Below are 16,016 nucleotides of genomic sequence, written 5' to 3'. Positions count from 1 at the left end.
TGCCACTGGACCATTTATCTAATAAGCTAAAGTCTTTATTGCTTTTTAATAAAACAAAACAATTCGAGGGGCACCTGGGTGGCTCAGTCAGTTAAGCGTCTGACTCTTGGTTTCGGCCCAGGTTGTGATCTGGGGATCGTGGGATCAAACCCCAAGTCGGGCTCTGTGCTGTCTGCTTGATTCTCTCTCCCTCTCCCTTTGCCCCTCCCCTGCATGTGCTCTCTCTCTCTCTCTAAAATAAATAAATCTTTTAAAAAATCTAAATCAAATTATTTTCTCCATAAGAACTCTAAGAGTCTTTAGAAGAATTAAATGGTGCTCCCAGGAATCTTCTTCACACTTGACAAAAAAATATAAAAGAATACTGTTCTTCATGAAGTCCCAATAGTTCATTTTTGCCCTTGCTTCCCTTGCCTTTGGCGATGTTTCTAGGAAGAAGTTGTTGCAGCTGAGGTCGAAGAGGTTGCTGCCTATTTCTCCTTTAGGATTTTGATAGACTCCTGTTTCACATTTAGGTCTTTCAACCATTTTAAGTCTATTTTTGTGTGTGGTGTAAGGAAATGGTCCAGTTTCATTCTTCTGCATGTGGCTGTCCAATTTTCCCAACACCATTTATTGAAGAGACTTTTTTCCATTGGACATTCTTTCCTGCTTTGTCAAAGGTTAGTTGACTGTAGAGTTGAGGGTCCATTTCTGGGCTCTCTATTCTGTTCCATTGATCTATGTGTCTGTTTTTGTGCCAGTACCATACTGTCTTGATGATGACAGCTTTGTAATAGAGCTTGAAGTCCGGAATTGTGATGCCGCAGGCTTTGCTTTTCTTTTTCAACATTCCTCTGGCTATTTGGGGTCTTTTCTGGTTCCATACAAATTTTAGGATTATTTGTTCCATTTCCTTGAAAAAAGCTGATGGTATTTTGATAGGGATTGCATTGAATGTGTAGATTGCTCTAGGTAGCATTGACATCTTCACAATATTTGTTCTTCCAATCCATGAGCATGGAACGTTTTTCCATTTCTTTGTGTCTTCCTCGATTTCTTTCATGAGTATTTTATAGTTTCCTGAGTACAGATTCTTTGCCTCTTTGGTTAGATTTATTCCTAGGTATCTTATGGTTTTGGGTGCAATTATAAATGGGATCGACTCCTTAATTTCTCTTCTGTCTTGTTGTTGGTGTATAGAACCTTTTGCACAGCAAAAGAAACAGTCAACAAAACCAAAAGACAACTGACAGAATGGGAGAAGATATTTGCAAATGACATATCAGATAAAGGGCTAGTATCCAAAATCTATAAAGAACTTATCAAACTCAACACCCAAAGAACAAATAATCCAATCAAGAAATCGGCAGAAGACATGAACAGACATTTTTCCAAAGAAGACATCCAAATGGCCAACAGACACATGAAAAAGTGCTCAACATCGCTCGGCATCAGGGAAATCCAAATCAAAACCTCAGTGAGATACCACCTCACACTAGTCAGAATGGCTAAAATTAACAAGTCAGGAAACGACAGATGTTGGCAGGAATGTGGAGAAGGGGGAACCCTCCTACACTGTTGGTGGGAATGCAAGCTGGTGCGGCCACTCTGGAAAACAGTATGGAGGTTCCTCAAAAAGTTGAAAATAGAGCTACCATACGACCCAGCAATTGCGCTACTGGGTATTTACCCCAAAGATACAAATGTAGGGATCCGAAGGGGTACGTGCACCCCGATGTTTATAGCAGCAATGTCCACAATAGCCAAACTATGGAAAGAGCCAAGATGTCCATCGACAGATGAATGGATAAAGAAGATGTGGTGTATATATAACAATGGAATATTATGCAGCCATCAAAAGGAATGAACTCTTGCCATTTGCAGCGATGTGGATAGAACTGGAGGGTATTATGCTGAGCGAAATAAGTCAATCAGAGAAAGACATGTATCATATGACCTCACTGATATGAGGAATTCTTAATCTCAGGAAACAAACTGAGGGTTGCTGGAGTGGTAGGGGGGTGGGAGGGATGGGGTGGCTGGGTGAGAGACGTTGGGGAGGGTGTGTGCTAAGGAGAGTGCTGTAAATTGTGTAAGACTGTTGAATCACAGACGTGTACCTCTGAAACAAATAATACATTATATATTAAAAATAAAAGAAGATAGCAGGAAGGGAAAAATGAAGGGGGGGAATCGAAGGAGGAGACAAACCATGAGAGACTATGGACTCTGAGAAACAAACTGAGCATTCTAGAGGGGATGGGTGTGGGGGGATGGGTTAGCCTGGTGATGGGTATCAAAGAGGGCACATTATGCATGGAGCTCTGGGTGTTATACGCAAACAATGAATCATGGAACACTACATCAAAAACTAATGATGTAATGTATGGTGATTAACGTAATATAATAAAAAAAACCTGTAGGAACACTAAAAAAAAAAAAAGAATACTGTTACCACTCCTTATGTCATTACTTTGGGTTATTTCCTTCAGGCTACACTTAGGATGGTTTCAGAAAAGTGGTTTCTGATCAGTAGAATGGGACTCTTCCCTTGTGTAAACTGGACACTACTTCTTTTAATGCAGCCCAAGATGGAGGCAGATAGCCTCTGGCATTAAGCATTGCCAGATGTTTTGTGGCTTATATTCTGAGAGTCATCATTGCAGTGAACAAATTTCTAAACAGAAATGTATTTATAAATAGCTGAGCTGCAGTTCTAATAATTCATAGTTCTCATGTGCCCTTAGAGCTCTCTATTTTCACCCCAAATCACTGCCAATCATGTCAGATGACTGTCTGATCTATTTTCTGGGTTTCAGAAAGTACCTTGGCTTTCTCTATATTAAACAGCAATTGTTTCTTACTTTAAAACTTCTAAAAATTTCTCTATTTCCCCTTATACACAGTATCTCAGTTGAATTCTACTTTTATATGAGCCAATATGTTTCTTTTTATATCTGTTTTTGGTCTTCTAAAGGATGTCTGAAAGAGCTATTAGGACAGTTGCTTTTAGAAAATACAAACTTAGTCATTCTTTAAAACAACAGTTCTCTTAGCTCTATCCAAAGTTAAACACATGTAGAAAACTTACTGATTTTACAAGGTTGTAAATAACATAAATGGTATCTACCAGAAAACTGAGGGAGGGGGGCATTTTTTTCCTGTAAGTATACTCAATTTGCAGTTAACTAGTAGTGTCATGAGCCTTGAAGTATTGTTGCCATGGAGTCTATATTTAAACTCACTAGAGGAAATGATGGGAGCAGGGCAGGGAGTGGGGGGAGCCAGACGGCTGCAGCCAACTTTATTTCCATGGAGTGTTTATTTTTTTTTGGTCCCTCAGAGGATACATAACTACCATCATTTAGTTATTTCTCATGTTGTTAACCTGGAAAATACTATTTTGATACCAGTGTCAAAGAGCAGTATCAAAGAGAACAGCTATTTATGTGCTCAGTATTTTGCTTCAGAAGCATGTATGGCCTTTACTATTTCATGTCTGGTATGAAAATAATATTTATATGAACAATAGGACTACTGAATTATTAAACATATGAAAAGGATTCTGCCACCAACATGCTATGCAAGAGTTCCAATGTCTGAATACCTTAATACCTTCAAATACAGGATGAGAACATTAAAAAATCTGTTTTTATCTGATTCCCAAGTTTTCTGGTTACAAATGAAATGTGAGTTAAATACACATGTCTGAATATGTAAAAATTATACTGCTTCATGAGGATTAATAATATAATGCAAGCAGTTAAGAAATGAAAAAAATAATTATATTTTCAAGCAAAATAAAACATATATAAATATTTTTCATTTAAGCTAAATTGTAGATAAAATGACCCTTTTTATTCATAAAATGGGCCTACAGTATATTACCATCTCCAATTTGCTTCATCTATACACATTGTTATTTAGGGAATTTTATTTTATATAATTTATGACCACAATATTTTTTAAGGAGATAGACATAATTACATATCATATAAATATTTAAATATAATAAATGTATAAATAATTAAAACTAAGTGTTTTTTATTTAGTTAGAAAAGCTCAAAATCTAAAATTCAGTACTTCATTAATATATGAGAATTCAAAATTTATTTTTGTCAGAATAATCATAACATTGACAATCTGTGCATGTGTGCATGTATGTAATTAAGTAATGTTTTACTTTTCACAAGTAATGGTATAATTTGCAGTTTGTTCAGTCTGGGATTATTTGAAAGGTAACAAATACTTAGAGACATAACACTTCCTACAATACTATTTTTATAGAGACTTTATATAATCTTTTCCAACAAAAAATTGCAATACATTGTACAATTTCAATAAGCCACCTTAAATTATACATTTTAACTCTATTAACTATAAATCTGACAATTCGAAGTGATGTGTGAAAATAAAATACTAAAACACTGATGGAAGGTATGCTTTATTTTATTTCCTAACTACTTTCCATTCCTTTTGCTCTAAAGCAGGATGGTGGTTGTCTTAGCACTGCCAAAATAATCTAGAGTTTAGACCTTATGTGATTCTAATAATACCATAAAATAGCTTAGGTAACTTGTTTGGATAATAATATATTTTAATCTTTATGTAATTGTGATCACTATCAGTTATGCAACTTATTTTCCTTCAAAGTCAATTAAATACATAATTATAAGTTACTCCTCCATGTCTTCCTTCCTCCTCCATGTCTTCCATGGCTGTCATTTCAAGTTCTCCGGGGTCATATGAATCTTTACAAAATGATAGAAAATAATTTATGAAAACTGTATCCTAAATAGCTTAAAAATAGTAAAAGTTCCGTTTTACAGTTTCTTCCGCTCAGTGATGAAGTGGTGTATCTTCATCTTTCTAAAGGCCAAAAAGTGTTTTCCTTCTTGAAATGTCTGATTTTGCAGGTTTGGCAGAAGGTAAAAGTGAAGGGAAGGGCAGGTCATGTAAAAGAAATGGGAGTACAGTCAGCACCAGGAATGTGGCAGGATCATGTCTACGAAGAACTAAACAAATTTACCCTCTTTGGGATATTTTTTTCTGCCCTTTGAATCTCATTTATTCAGCTGAATAGCCATTGGCATGAATCAGCTTTGGCTTTTGAATTTCAAACATCTAGGATCAAAAGAATAGGAATAATTTGTATTCAGAGATAATATATTTATAAGAAGTTTTGATAACTAGAAAAAAGATTCCTTGATTTGGTGATTCAAGTTAATAACAGAAGTGTGAAAAGTAATAAAAGTCTGTGTGTGGGTTTAGAATTTAGGATGAAAGGGAGTGACGTCAGCAAGATGGTCAAATAAGAAATCCCTTGTTTATATTCCTCCTACAACAACAATTTGACATGTAACCATGAACAAAAGTGCCTTTGTGGGAGCTGTGAGATCCAGGTAGAAGGTTGTAAAATCCCAGTACAGTCCAAGAATGAGGAGAGCTGTTTTGAGAAAAGAGGCCTCCATTCAGTCAGCTAACTTGCTGACCATTGTCCTGGCTATAGACCTGGATACAGCTCCAAGAAATAAGAGGAAAGCTGGAAATTTCATAAATACATGGAATTAACAATACAATCCTAAACAATGAATTTGTCAAAAAAGAAATTTAAAAAATTTAAAAGAATCTTGAAACAGATGAAAATGAAAATCGAGCCAGCAAAATGTATGGATGCAACAAGAGCAGTTTTAAAAGGGAAGCTGAGAGCAACATATGCTTACAGTAAGAAAAAAGAAAAATCTCAAATAAACAACCTAACATCCTTACACCTGAAGGAACTAGAAAGAGAATTTTTTTAAAAGATTTTATTTAGGGGCACCTGGGTGGCTCAGTTGGTTAAACCACTGCCTTCAGCTCAGGTCATGATCCCAGGGTCCTGGGATCGAGCCCCACGTCGGGCTCCCTGCTCATGCAGGAAGCCTGCTTCTCCCTCTGCCTGCTGGTCCCCCTGCTCATGCTCTCTCCCTCTCTCTCTCTCGCTCTCTCTGTGTGTCAAATAAATAAATAAAATCTTAAAAAAAAAGATTTTATTTATTTGACAGAGAGCGAGCGAGTGAGAGAGCACGAGCAGGGGGACAGCAGAGGGAGAGGGAGAAGCAGGCTCCCCGCTGAGCAGGGAGCCTGATGCGGGGCTTGATCCCAGGACCCTGGCCTGGGATCATGACCTGAGCCGAAGGCAGACGCTCAACCATCTGAGCCATCCAGGCACCCCTAGAAAGAAAATTTAAAAACTAAGCCCAATGTTAGCAAAAGGAAAGAAATAACAGTGATCAGGACAGAAATAAACGAAATAGAGCTCAGCAAACAGTAGAAAAGATTGACAAAACTGAGAGCTGGTTTGTGGAAAAATAATCAAAATGGACAAACTGTAGCTAGACTAAGAAAAAAAAGAATCAAACAAAATTAGAAATGAAAGGGGAGATATAACTGATACCACAAATAATACAAAAGATTGTAAGATACTATTATGAATGATTATATACACTAGCAAATTGAATAACCTAGAAGAAATGGATAAATTCTTAGAAACATGCAGCCTACCAAGACTGAATCATGAAGAAACAGAAAGTCCGAACAGACCAATAACATGTAAGGACACTGAATTAGTAATCACAGTCCTCCCAATAAAGAAAAGCCAGAACCAGATAGTTTCCTTGGTGAAGTCTATGAAACATTTAAAGAATTAAAGACAATCCTCAAATTCTTCCCAAAAAAATTGAAGAGGAAGTAATACTCCCAAACTCACTTTATGAGTCCAGCATTACCTTGATACCAAAGGCAGAAAAACACAGCACAGGAAAAGAATTTGCAGGTCAATATCTCTGATGAATATAGATTCAAAAATTCTCAACAAAATACAAGCAAACTAACCACCACATGAAAAGGACCACACACCATGATCAAATAGGATTTATTTCTGGGGTTCAAAGATTATTCAACATAAACAGATCCATAAATGTTGCACATTGATAAAATGAAAGATAAAAAATCATGATTATCTGAATAGATGCAAAAAGATCATTTGACAAAATTTAACATCCATCCATGATAAAAACTCGACAAATTGGATATAGATGGAATGTACCTCAACATAATAAAGGACATACCTGACAAGCCACAACTAACATCATACTTAAAGGTGAAAGGTTGAAACCTTTCCTCTAAGATCAGGAACAAGACAAGGGTGCCCACTCTTAACTACTCTTACTCAGCATAGTACTGGAAGTTCTAGCCAGAGTAACTGTCCGTGGTGGGAGAGTCTGCCTCGTGTGAATGGAGGTCTCATTTCTTAAATTTCCCATGAAAGATTTACATGAGAATCTGTGCTCAAATAAAGATAGCCAGAAGGAAAGTAGCAAGCACAAAGCAGTTTATTTTTATTTTTTTTGAGATTTTATTTATTTATTTGAGAGAGAGAGAATGAGAGATAGAGAGCATGAGAGGGAAGAGGGTCAGAGGGAGAAGCAGACTCCCCGCTGAGCAGGGAGCCCGATGCAGGACTCGATCCCAGGACTCCGGGATCATGACCTGAGCCGAAGGCAGTTGCTTAACCATCTGAGCCACCCAGGCACCCCACAGAGCAGTTTATTAAGGACAGTATATTTTCAAGAAGGGAGAGTGGGCAGGCCCACAAGTGGCAACTGCCCTTCAGCTACAGGGATCCTTTACTTTTATGTGTGTGTGTGCATGTGGGGGTGGGGGGGTGACTTGGGTCATGGACAGGGTGGTCTCTAATGGAGGCTGCTTCCAGTAATTTGGGGGACTCCTCCCACAGGTTGGGAGGGGGAGTATTTGACCTCATAAGGCTTGTACTGGAACCATCATGGCAGCTTTTCCCCATGGGGGTGGCTATAACTGCAGTGCAAATGCATTATAATGAGTCTAGGGGTTACCCTGGGGCAGTGGTAGAAGAGAGCACATGTTCTGCACCCGTGGTTCTTGGTCTGTTAGCCCCAGGGTCTTGGAAGCCACAAGGCCAGGATGTTGTGCCTCCGGCTTCTAATGTGTAACCTATTCATCACTATCCTTCCCTACTGCTCATGTCTAACTAAATGCCTACTCTCATAACTAGGCAAGACAAAGAAATAAAAGGCATCCAAATCAGAAAGGAAGGAGTAAAATTAGCTTTCTTTGCAGATGACATGATGTTATATATAGAAAATCCTAAAGACTCCACCAAAAAAACTATTAGAACTAATCCACAAATTCAATAAAGTTGCAAGAATCAAAATCAACGTACAGAAACCAGTTGCATTTCTATACACCAAGAACAAAATATTTGAAAAATAAGGAAAATAATTCTATTTATAGTAGCATCTAAAACAATACAATACTTGGGAATAAATTTAACCAAGATAGTGAAAGAGCTGTACACTGAAAATTTCAAGACTTTGATGAAAGAAATTGAAGGAGACACAAATAAATGGAACAATATCCTGGGACATTTGGGTGGCTCAGTCTGTTAAGTATCCGACTCATGATTTTGGCTCAGGTCATGATCTCAGGATCATGAGATCAAGCCCCTTATTAGGCTCTGTGCTCAGTGGGGAGTCTGCTTGAGATTCTGTCTCTCCCTCTTCCCCTTCTGCTGCTCATGCACTCTCTAGCTCTCTCTCTCTTTGTAAAATAAATAAATAAATCTTTTTAAAAAATAGAACAATATCCTATATTTGTGGGTCCAAAGAATAAATATTGTTAAAATGTCTGTACTACCCACAACCATCTATAGATTCAATGCAATCACTATCAAAATTCCAATGGTATTTTTGACAGAAATGGGAAAAACAATCCTAAAATTCTTATGGAACCACAAAAAGATTCTGAACAGCCAAAGTAATCCTGAGAAAAAAACAGAACCAGAGCATCACATCCTGATTTCAAACTATGTTACAAAGCTATAGTAACAAAAACATATGATACTGGGATAAAAACAAACACATGGATCAATGGAATGGAATCAAAAGCCCAGATATAAACCCTCACATATACAGTCAACTAATATTTAACAAGGGAGCTAAAAATACTCATGGGGAAAAGATAAGTCTCTTCAATAAATAGTGTTGGAAAAGCTGGACAATCAAATGCAAAAGTGTGAAGTTGGACTCTTATACCCCTCACAGATATTAACTCCAAATGGATTAAAGATTTAAACATAAGACCTGAAACCATAAAATTCCTACAAGAATTTTAGGGAAAAAGCTCCTTGACATTGGTCTTGGCAGCAATTTTCTGTATATGATGCCAAAAGCACAAACAACAAAAGTGAAAATAAACAAGTGGGACTATATCAAACTAAAATCTTATGCCTAGGAAAGCAAACAATAAAATGTAATGGCAACCAATGGAATGGTAGAAAATGTTTGCAAAGCATTTATCTGCTAAGACATTAACATCCAAAATATATAAAAAACTCACAACTCACGTAATTCAGGAGCAAAAAAAAAAAAAAAAGCCCCAATCCAATTAAAGAATGGGCAGAGTGGGGCGCCTGGGTGGCTCAGTCGTTGGGTGTGTCCTTTTGGCTCGGGTCATGATCCTGGGGTCCTGGGATCGAACCCCACATCGGGCTCTCTGCTTGGCGGGAAGCCCGCCTCTCCCTCTTTCACTCCCCTGCTTGTGTTCCTTCTCTCGCTGTCTCTCTCTGTCAAATAAACAAATAAAATCTTAAAGAAAGAAAGAATGGGTAGAGGACCTCAATCGATATTTTATCCAAATAGACATACAGATGGCCAATGGGCACATGAAGTGGTGCTTAACATCACTATTCCTTAGGGAAATGCAAATCAAAACCCCAATGAGATATCATCTCGTATCTGTTAGAATGGCTATTATCAAAATGATAAGAGATAATAAGTGTTGACAAAGATGTGGAAAAAAGAGAACCCTTGTGCACTGTTGGTAGGAACATAAATTAGTGTGGCCATTATGGAAAATAGTATGGAGGTTCCTCAAAAAATTGAAAATAGAACTACCATATGATCCATCAGCCCCACTTCTGGGTATATATTCATTCAAAGGAAATGAAATCGATACCTTGAAGAGATATCTGCACTTCCGTTTTCATTGCAGCATTATTCACAATAGCCAAGTGATGGAAACAACTGAAGTGTCCACTGAGGGATGAATGGATGAAGAAAATGTGATATATATATTTATCACATATATATTATATATATCATGTTTTCTTCATCCATATATATATATATATATATATATATATATATATATATATATATATATATATAATGGAATATTCAGCCATTTACAACACAGTGCATGGACCTTGAAGGCACTATACTAAATGAAGTAAGTCAGAGAAAGACAAATACTGCATTATCTCACTTATATGTGGAGTCTACAAAAGCTGAACTCTTAGAGAGTAGAATGATGGTTGCCAGGGACTGAGGGGTGAGGGAAGTAGGAAGATGTTGATCAAAGTGTAGAAGATTCCAGTTATAAGATGAATAAGTCCTGAGGATCTAATGTACAGCATGGTGAGTATAGTTAACAATACTGTATTATATACTTGAAAGTTGCCAAGAGAGTAGGTCTTAAATGTTCTTACCACAAAACAGAAATGGTAATTCTATAAAGTGTTGGAGGTATTAGCTAACTTTATTGTGATAATCATTTCACAATATATACATGTACCCAATCATCACATTGTATACCTTAAACTTACACAATGTTGTATGTCAGGTGTCAATTATATCTCAATAAATCTGGGGGAGGGGGAAGAATTTAGAATGAAAGGACCTATCCTGGAATGAACGATGGACAGGAACAGAGACTAATAGAGACCGTCAACTTAAGGGGCAATTTTGTTGTCTACTGTTGGTAAATGGTGAAGATTAAAAGAAAAAAATATCCCTTTGGTAACAGTTTGTTTCCTGTTGACTGTCCAGCAGTGTGATGTCAGTCTGAGCTCCAGATTTTCCCAATTCCCATTTAACTTAACCTGTCAGGATAGGCCTCATTTTCAATGTCTAAAAACACTCATACACCCTGAGATGTAGGGTGGGGACCTCAGCCATCTTGAGAAGTGAATTTGAAAGGAAAAATCTTTCGCATATGGACATGGGTGGAACTGAACAGAATCAGTTCAGTAACTTTCCCTAGTCAGGAAAGACAAAATCCAGTGAGATGAAAAGGATCTTTGAGGTCACTCCCATCTTGTGAACCTGAGTTTACATTGCAGAACAGTCCTATACAAGAGTTGAGTGTTTCTCTCTCACCCTTTTAGCATCATTCAAGGCAGTAACTAGGTTGTACAATGAACTATACAAGATCAATGTAAGCAAGCTTGTGAACTACACTGTCCGTGTGGACATGTGCAGTTCAGGGCTGGAAGTATCTGTAGGGTATTAGCTTAGATATCATTTTTGTGTGAAATATACCATAACCCTAAAAGCTAAAGAGAGAAGAAAATAGAACTCTACAATGTATTTCTTCACCTTTTTCTTAGTGTGGATTTTAAATAAAGTAATACATGTCACAAAAGTTTAGGTGCTACTACTTTATTAGGGAGTGCAACCTTAGACGCAGGAGGGAGGAGGGCATGACGAGGTAAAGGAGGAACATAAATCAATACAAATTAATACAACATAGCATTTCTGACTGACCAAATGCTTGTTATCAAGCACTATTGGTTGATCCATATCTTGGGACCAACTTCCAAGATGCCATATGAACAACTGTATTTCAGTACAGTCCATCCAGAGGAAGGGTAGGAAACAACCTGCTGGCTCCCATTTCCCATTGTCCACTGTTCTCATTGTTGCAAGAGTTACTTCACTGCTCTTCTGGATGGCATTTGCATTGGAACTAAGCGGATACTGCAATATTGCAGGTCTGAGAGTCAAACAGGGATGCCCTAGAGAAAAGTGACAGGAGAATTGCTATTGGTTTGCACTTCTGTGAAGTTCGTCAGAATCTATGCCAAGATGGTTGTCACAATAGCAGCTGGGCCACAAAAATTGGCAAAGGGCTGAGACTTACAAGGTCAGGAGAATTTGAAGTGACATGTGAGGTGCATTTGATACAACTTTCCTCTCCTCACCCCCAGCCAAGGGTAACCCCACTTGGAGTAGGAAACACCTTCTAATTAATCTGAAGATTAGATACCCATATACAGCCATGGGGAATTATATTCCCCCTATATCTAAGTGAAACAGCAATTGAAAAAGGAGATACTTTTCAGAATTTGGACATGGACAATGCAGACAATTGAGATATGGATGGGTGGTCACAATCTGAGTCTGAGAAATGCCTTGCATTTATGAAATCTGAGAGGCTAAGTATTTGAGGCTCTAGGCACTATCGAGGTAAAACAACCATTGATTGTGGCAAAATATCTAAGTACAGCAAATTTATGGCTCAGTAGAGAGATGAAGGGAGTAACAATTTCTTTAACACTCTCTAGAAGGCTAGACAAAATAGTAACTATATTTATGCTAAGGTTGTATGAATTTGGTGCACTCTGTGTTGGCAGAGGCAACTCCAAGTGAACTTTTCATTGTAAGTTTAATCAGGTTAAATTTAGTAGAACTACAAGAAGAAGCTGAAAGCAGGACGAGCATTCATACGATATTACAAAAACATAAATAAAAGTACAAATAAAATTTCAGATTTCCTAAAGCTATTGTATAAGAACTCACAAAACAAAATATGGCAAAATAAAATTGGAAAAATCAATGACAAAAAAGGTAACAGCCACCAAACACTAATCCAAATATCTCAAAATTAGGTATGCATTCTGAATAATTTGTTGGTGAATCACAAAATTTTTGTAAAAGAAAATCACCATATTTCAAACCTGAGTTTTGCATCTAAAAGCAGTAATGAAGATGAGATGCTTAGTAATTACACCTACTAGAAAACTAGAAAGCCTGAAAGAAAAAAATTTTCAACTAAAGAAGGCAAAAAACGAACAAAAAAAACACCCAAAATAGGATGACAGTAATAATTAATATAATTCAAAATCCAAAAAAAAAGCACAAGGAATTGATCAATAAATTAAATTTTTTTCATTTTTGGCAAGAAAAATGAAACAGGACATTCTGTCATGTATTATTTTGTTTTTTAAAGAGGGGCTAGGAATAAACATCAGTAGTGAAAAATGGAAATATAATTTAAGATTTTAAAAAATAAATCTAAAAACAATATACTTTGAACAAGTTTATAGTTTATAGTTATATGAGAAGCTAAGCAGCATGGAAAATTTTCTTAGGAAAATATAAATTAACAAGGTGGTTGGTTAATAAGAAAAAGCAGGCTGTATAGTAAATGAGAGAGTAGTTAAATTTCTTCAACAAAACAGGTATCAGTCCCACATGGACTTATTGTTAAAAAAGCAGCTAATGGCAATTGTATAAAAGCTGTTCCAAAACACAGAAAATAAGATGGGAAACTGCTTAAAATGACAGATCTTATGAGGTTAGTAATGACTGTGAGCCTAAAGACAGAAAATTCCAAAAAAATAAAATTGTAGGTTAATCATACCTATAAACATAAAAGCAAAAGTTCTAAATAGATTGTCAGCAAGCCTATACAATCAAGAGTTTACTATAAAAATTACATCACAACCAAGGGCTGATCTCAAGACTGCAAGAATAGCACCATATTAGAAAATTTATCAAAGTAATTCACTAAAATAACGAATTAAATGAAATATTTCATTAATAAAAGTCTTAATATACCATTGAATAAAATGCAGCAACTATTCATGATAAATATTTTTGGCAAGGTTAGCTTTCATAAGTGTATCTACCAGACACCTATAACAAACATATGTATGATATAAGATACATAGTTCTAGAATAATTTACATTAAAGTCAGGAATAAAATTGTGACCCCTATGGCATTGTGCTCAACGTCCTACCCATTCCAATAAAACGAGAAAAAAAAATACGGAGTATGGTTGTAAAAGAGAAGATGAAAAAATATTTGCAGACAGTATGATCATTTATGAACAATTCAAGATAATCAACTAACAAAGTATTAGAACTAAAGAGAAAATTCAGCAGTGGAACATAAATTTATATTGACAGCTGTCAACAGGATTATGCTATTTCACTACATTGTGCTATACCAGATGTAAGAAGGAAGACAGAAGCATGTTGAGTTGGTTTATCAGTTGGTCTGTCAGTTGCATGTGGTGAAAAAACAGCAGTTTAATGATATTAAGGGAAATTTTTTGAAAATGGGTTAATCATTGATATATGAATTTTTTTTTTTTTTTTTTTTTTTTGGAGAAAGGTGGGAGAGGAGCAGAGGGAGAGGGAGGGAAAGAATCTTAAGCAGGCTCCATCAGCATGGAGCTTGATCTCACGACCCTGAGACCATGACCTGAGCTGAAATCAAGAGTCAGACCCTTACACAACTGAGCCACCCAGCCCTGAGATATGAATTTTACTTTTAGACTTATTTCTTAAAGCTAAATCTACCAGATAATTGTCAACTACATTTCAAACTTTATCCTGTAGAGATGCAATTTAAATGTGAATTTCCATTAGAGGAATATAAATAAACCAAGAAAGTGAAATTTAAACCACAGACATCCTTCCTTGTTTTTGTTTTTAATATACTCTTCCCAAAATGTCAGCTGAAAATCTCAGAGAAAGAGCAGAGTTAGTTTCTTTAATGGAACAAAATGTCCTGACTAATAAAAATGTGTTCGGATCTCTTATTCAAAGGAATATGGGTTAGTTAACAAATGATAAGGAGAGATGAAATTATGTTCAATGCAAAACAAAGCTACCATCATCAGAGATGCTACTTCAAGAATAATATATAACCTTTATTACTCCATTGATACATAGTTATGACAATAAATAGACATTGTTTTCAGTTGATAACAGCATTCTATCAGTTCCTGAAATGTATGTGTCATGTAGTTTCTTGATTTAATGTACATGTGAATAAAAAGAAATCATTGCAAAACTCATTTTTCATATGGAAATGAAAAGGAATGAAGAAACCGAGATAACTACATATGCTTTGCTCAACCTTGCTGCAATGAATTGTACCACATTGAAAGCATTTTTATTAGATTTTAAGCCTGTTGATTGATGAACTATTTTTAATGTTCTTTCTCTTGGAGATGCACTGGGTATGCACACACATGATGCAATTCATTTCTCATATACAGAACCACTTAAAGTTGAATAAAAACAAACAGCATTCTAATCTCATGACATTTGGAAAACAGCATGTGGAAAAGAAATTAGAGTATGGATTTGGCAGTAAAATAAAATGACAGAAGTGGATTCCCTCATCTATTCTTCTCCAGCTTGAGGGAGACCTAAATTTAAGAAGGTGGTAAAGAAGGTAAAATGAGCCAATTATAAGTAAAGCCAACTATTTCAAAAACATTTCATTTTTAAATGTGCCAGTGATTTATTTATCTACATATTACTTTAGCACGTTTCTTTAACTTGTAAATTTTGGAAGTTTGCCTTTGTGGCAAGTTACCGACAATGAGCTCAGTCTTTTTCAATTTAGGAAAATCAAGTCTACTTGAAGTGCTAGCAAACTGTTATAAGAAATGCAATCCTGCCTCTACTGTAATAGATTTAGAAGCCTCCAGTGCAACAGTGCTAATAATAATATTTTGAAAGTAACTTTAACCCAGGGAGTCAATGACCTGTAGGGTTGATTCTGCTTCACTGAGGGTGTATTAATATGTCATTTCTTTGGACTTCAGAAATAATAGATTTATTTCACTGTAAACACAAAAGCAGTGAAGTCACCTTTATTTTTGATTTACTAAGTGATTTCATGTCTACATATTTTACAAATATTATTTAGAATTAGATACTTGGGAACTACTTTAACGTGTCAAGTTAGTTTTCCGTAGCTCTTCAATGTGTATAGTTTCTGTTGAGTAGGAAAATTTTCCCTTTTACCCTTCTAGGTTCTTTGGCTGGTCTAATAATTAACAAACATAAGACAACAGGAGAAAAACAAAAATTTTTTTAAAGATTTTATTTATTTATTTGAGAGTGAGAGAGAGCACAAGCAGAGGGGAGGG

Source organism: Zalophus californianus, chromosome X (assembly GCF_009762305.2).
Source record: "Zalophus californianus isolate mZalCal1 chromosome X, mZalCal1.pri.v2, whole genome shotgun sequence".
Classification (NCBI taxonomy): domain Eukaryota; kingdom Metazoa; phylum Chordata; class Mammalia; order Carnivora; family Otariidae; genus Zalophus; species Zalophus californianus.
This window is presented reverse-complemented; position numbering follows the sequence as displayed.